General features: G+C 33.8%; 1 long non-coding RNA gene across 1 annotated transcript in view; it reads right to left on the minus strand.

The window, feature by feature from the left end:
• Positions 1-2,285, minus strand: part of LOC117151404 — a 5,857-nt gene extending 3,572 nt beyond the window's left edge. Inside the window, exons 1-2 of the long non-coding RNA XR_004461301.1 lie at positions 2,211-2,285; positions 2,117-2,122 (exon numbers count right to left, since the gene is read on the minus strand). This is a non-coding gene — a long non-coding RNA (uncharacterized LOC117151404). The remainder of the gene's footprint in view (positions 1-2,116; positions 2,123-2,210) is intronic.
• Positions 2,286-5,906: the final 3,621 nt, after the last annotated feature.

Below are 5,906 nucleotides of genomic sequence, written 5' to 3' on the forward strand. Positions count from 1 at the left end.
GGCGAAACGCGCATTCTTTGTTAACTGATTTGCTTCTGTGGCGACACTCAACAGCAGATACCACCACTCGACGCTAACTAGTGTCGAACGACGGTAGCGCAGTGGTTAGCGCCTTAAGTTACGAACGTTTGGGACCCGGGTTCGAATCCCGGCGCCTGTAGTCCGATTTTTCTTCCATGGCACATAAATGAGAAGAAAACAGTAGAGCTTGCAGCGACGTCTACGTGTTCAGCCAGGAAGTTACAAGTATCGCGAACAAACAACTACACCTCAGATACATCTTGCGCACACTAGTGTCTCCACATATCTTAAAGACATCATACAAACATACAACAATATATTACGTGTATTATATAAAATATTTTGAAATTTCATTAGCACGGAAATGAAACGGAAGACTATTAATACGTTAGTAACTATAAATACGTTAGTAAAATTTAGTCGTCTCTCGTTAGAGCATGATAACACTTGACTAGTAGCAGTGGTTAGCGCCTTAAGTTACGAACGTTCGGAACCTGGGTTCGAATCCCGGCACCCGTAGTCCGGTTTTTCTTCCATGGCACATAAATGAGAAGAAAGCAGCAGTAGCTATAGCGACGTCTACATCTTTAGCCAGCAGCTACAAGTATCACGGACAACAACGTATACCTCATTTACGTTTTGCAATTCTCCATATATACTGCAATGTTTGTTATTCACTGGATAAAAGGACCATCACAGAGAATGCACTTGACAAGCAAATCCTTACTTTTTGCGTATTCCTTAATGGAATGCTGTTTTGCACTCCTGATGCAATAATATCTTCTGTACAGTATGTTTTTGCTCCTTTTACTACTTTTGTTCTTATTACATGCTCAACTTGATATAATTATTGTTTTCATTTGGTTTCTGGTCCATAAAAAATAGTGGTAAAGGTCCTTCTGTTTTCTAGCTGCATATATTTGATACGGCTACGTTTGTAAGTTTGTCTTTTGTTTTCTAATTTTTGTTTTGTGTCGCTTGTAAGGATAGTACGATGTATTTCAATGAATTTTATTTGGTTTATTTTTCCATTTCCCTGCTTGTCTGGGTGGAATTTTGTGAACGAAATTTCGACTTCCCAACCGGCTAGGAAGTTGAAATTTGGAACACAATCTCATTTCCCATGATAATCCAATATAATTTCAAAAAATTGACAATTTCTTTTTATTGGAAATAATTGTCTAGCTAGTTGAAATGAAATCTGAAAAAGTCTTTTTATTCCACAATAGGATATTCAACATATATTATTAGATGATAGCTAAAGACTAAAAAGTAAAAAATGGAATATTAAATTAATAAATTAAATAATAAGATTAAAAGAGAATAGTTTTTGTTTAAGAATGTATCAAAAAGAAGAAAATAATTTTCCTAATAGTGTATCATTAATTTGCTTTTAATTGAATCTAATAATAATATACAGTAATAATAATATAATGCATATATCACTCAATTGGTGAAATCATATTACTGAAAATAAAAACCTGGCTGGTTCATATTAGTTTAGTATCAAAGTTTACGGAATTTTAACTTTCAAACATTCCCTATTTGATTCGATAAATCTCAGATTTACGATTAGAGTTAAATATAATAGTTAGAAAATTGTTTCCTTCGCCTTTATTAAACATTTGTTCAAAAATATTCACCCAAGAGAACAGAAGAGGTTTTAGATATGCAATTAAAGATGCAATAGAACCTATTGTATCTCAAACTTAGTACAATGAATCCACCAGGTTCTTACTTTTAGCGACGTGAGTTCAAAAATTGAGTGATACCCTATTAGCTATATGATTATCGCGTGTGCTCAACATATATATGTGGTAACTTTAATGGGTCTTAGAGTAAGGACAAATAATGATGTTTTATTTGGAGTTAAGTTTAGTTTAACAAGCAATACTCAATACAAAAAACTGATTACAATATCGTCGTACGTCTTATTATCATACTCGGCTCTCAACTTCTCGATTCATACTCTCCGGCTTCTCCACTGACACTCTGCCGCTTCTCCACTGACACACTGCGACTTTTCAACTGACACACTGCGACTTCTCAACTCACACTCTGTGTCTTTTCAACTGACACACTGCCGCTTTTCAACTGACTTCTCCACCGACACTGTCGCTTCTCAACTCACATTCTGGATGTTCTAGCATCCCTTTGTCTTTTCTTAGTCTTCTTCGAGACTTTTGCACTTCGCGATGAGTAGAATACACTGCGGTAAAAAAATGTTGACCTTGAAAATCATGCTCAAGATTAATTTGGCATCGTGTTTGTTAGTTTATATCCTTTGTCAGACCGTAAGAGTGCAGCATAAATCGTCCGTGTACACGCATAGTTACATACAACTTAGAAAACGAAAAGGAGAATAAGAAAGGAGAGAGCATATCTATCTTACCTGCCGGAATGTAGCACAATAGTGAAAGAACTACATCGGTGATGGCAATCTCTTCCAATACTATTACTACTCTTACCACAACTACTACATCCACAGCTCTATATCATAGCTGGTGATATTCAAATCGAGTGTCTCTCATAACGCCAACAAACATGAATTACATGTACAATATACAACTAAACGTAGGTAATATAACACGGCAATATCAATACAGCAACAGATAGAAAAATAAAAAGAGGAACGAAAGTGTGCAACTGCAATAAATACATTTTTTAAAGATTGCTTTTATTTAAAAATATAATAAAAAGAAGAAGATAATTTTTCTAATCAGGTATCGTTAACCCCTTAACTTACGATTTACATTCGAGAATTTTGGGCCGAAAACGTAAACAAGCTATCATATATTATATTATACAGGGTGGTTGGTAACTGGCGGTACAAGGGGGTGATTCTACGCAAAAAAAGAAGTCGAAAATATACAATAAAAATTTTTCGTTTGAGGCTTTGTTTTCGAGAAAATCGACTTTGAATTTTCGCTCGGTACGCGTGCACTTTATCACGTCTCGTTATAACGGATCTCACTGTAGATCATTGTCTCGATGGAAAAATTAAAAAAAAAATTTTTATTCTATATTTTCGACTTCTTTTTTCGCGTAGAATCACCCCCTTTCCGCTTGTACCGCCAGTTACCAACCACCCTGTATAATACCCTGTATATAGCAGTGTTGTATAACTTTTATAACAATATCATATCAGAATATCATAATGTTCAACACGTCAAAACGTTTACGACATTAAGATCAGATATCTTCCCTGAAAAATAGTAATATTAATAATAGTAGTATCCTTCAAACAATCAAGCATTTTTCAAAAATACGTAACTGAGTCCCTATTTGAATATTAAAAATTTCTCTCAAATTGTCATATTTTTCTCAACGATGTAATTACTATGAACACTTCATTATTAAATCATAGTACGAAACCGCGACATCTTTCCTTGATATTCGGTTCACTGAACACAAGGTAGCTTGCAACCTACGTATGTATATACAACGTGTTACAGCTTGCTAGAGTTTAAATGACTGGAGCTTTACAGTCGTTGCTGAAGTGAAATAAATCCTTCGTGGAACTTGCGTTGTTCGAAATAAGAGAAAATTTGTATTTTTACGCGTGCTCGTAGCTGCTAACGTTAGTGAAGCAAAGAGTCATCGAGGATTATGTTCATCACGCATTCGGATGTCGTAATGTACCGTGGTGTCGCATATTGCTGCAGGAATGAGCAGTTTCCCACTATGACAGTGCAACGTACGTATTTCATGGTTTATACGTCGTACATTATTCCGCTGCATTATCCCCATTTTTCATTGTACAACGTACACTCGATCTACTTTAGCTGGGGTAATCGGGATTCTATTAAGCCTTGATTTATGCCACCGTTATAGATCCATGACCGCGGTCCAGACAAATGTTATTACTAAATGGACTTTCAATAGAGTAGTGTACAACTACGTTTCGGTGTATTCGTTTTTCAATTTGGTATAAAGTCTTTGTTTGACACAGGCAGAATTGAAATTTTTTCGTCCTCGTGTTTGTCATCCATGAATGTTGAAAATCCAATTTAAGGTAGACGATTTGTGTATTGAGTAAATTAAATTTCAGTAGAGTCTCAATTATTCGTACAATTATTAATCAAGTCTTCTAATATTCAGGCGATCTAGTATACGAATGTTCTAAATTATTTGGCATTATAAATTCGATGCATAAACTTACGCGGACATTCTGAATATTATTACAACCAAATTCCGGTTATATAAATTTGTTGCAGGATAACTAGTTTATACAGGGTGGTTGGTAACTAGTGTTACAAGCGGAAAGGGGGTGATTCTATGCGAAAAAAGAAGTCGAAAATATAGAATAAACATTTTTTTTTAATTTTTCTATCGAGACAACGATCTACAGTGAGATCCGCCATAACGAGACGTGATGAAGTGTACGCGTACCGAGCGAAAATTCAAAGTCGATTTTCTCGAAAACAAAGCCTCGAACGAAAAATTTTTATTCTATATTTTCGACTTCTTTTTTCGCGTAGAACCACCCCCTTTCCCCTTGTACCACCAGTTACCAACCACCCTGTATAATTAAGTCATACGATAGGAACACCTCCTACCGATTCTTCGTATTAGTTGCAATCTTTTATTTGTACGATAGAAGGTAATATTTGGATAAGTGGATTTAACCGACATGAGCCCGTTTAATCGAACAATAATTAAAATTTTGTTCGATTAAATGGAGTTCACAGAAAGGATTGTTTGCACCTAAATATGATTTTTTATTAGCAACAACACACAAATTTACAGCTCTTTGCACTTTTCTTCTAAATAATAAACAATAATAATTCTGTACGAATACTGGGATATTTGAAACAATTTTGTAAATTTTTGTATCGAAGGGTATTTTACAGAAAAAAAGGAATTTCTTAGAACAGTTATTATATCAGTCAGAGCTAGATTTCATAGATTTTTTTTGGAACATTACTTTCATTTTTACATCTTAAGCGCTATTCCAGCCTTTTCAAACAGCACAAATCATCTATCGTGCTCTAACTAAACAATTAGACGGAACAATAAAAAATGCGTAAAAATTGTAATTAATTACTTGAGTCGCATTAACTACTGCAATTGGTTATTGGTCATTCAGTTGGAATTACAAATTGAGTTTCATAATTTTTGAGAATAATTTATTTAAAAAATTTGGGATGCACAAGTTTTTATTAATAATAATATAAATAACGATAACATAAATTAAAGTAATTCAAATTTTAAACTTAGTATAAAATTGGTATCGTATGCATTAATGCGTATAATAATGTTACGAACTGACGAAATGAAATAAACGACACACTCTAGAAGTTAGTGGAGGAGCTTTCACTTAAAAGCATTCATATTACCAAAGGGACGTTTTAATGTTTCAAAGTACAAATACACTACAATAGAATTCCATATATCGCAATAAAATTTTAGTTAGTGCTCGATTAAATGAACTTCGACTAGTGAATTTATTCATCTGAATGTGAATTCCTATTACTTGTATTCGAACGAGAAATCATCGGCAGTGAACTTCTATTGTACGAATTTCAGTTATATAAATTGTTCGTCTCTGGGGAGATGTATGTGCCCGTAGATAAATGGAACTCAACTGTAGTTCTATGCAATTTAATATTTCTAAAAGTTTGTGTGATTTGGCAGCAATAAAGCTATGGAACGAATCAATTAAAAATATACACCAGTATTTTTGGCTAGCACCAGTTACATTATTTTCTTTAAAATATAAAATAATCAGCAAAAGTTCCTCTACCTAAAACTGTCTGTCTTTCTATTAATATTTACGTATATTTCTTTATTAATTTAATTTGATAATATCATAAAGCGCTAAAATTAACGAAAACTGATATAAAAAGCGTAGCGTTAACGAAAGCGTAGAATTAACGAAAACT

The sequence above is a fragment of the Bombus impatiens genome, unplaced genomic scaffold (genome assembly GCF_000188095.3).
Source record: "Bombus impatiens unplaced genomic scaffold, BIMP_2.2 scf_0198, whole genome shotgun sequence".
Classification (NCBI taxonomy): Eukaryota; Metazoa; Arthropoda; class Insecta; order Hymenoptera; family Apidae; genus Bombus; species Bombus impatiens.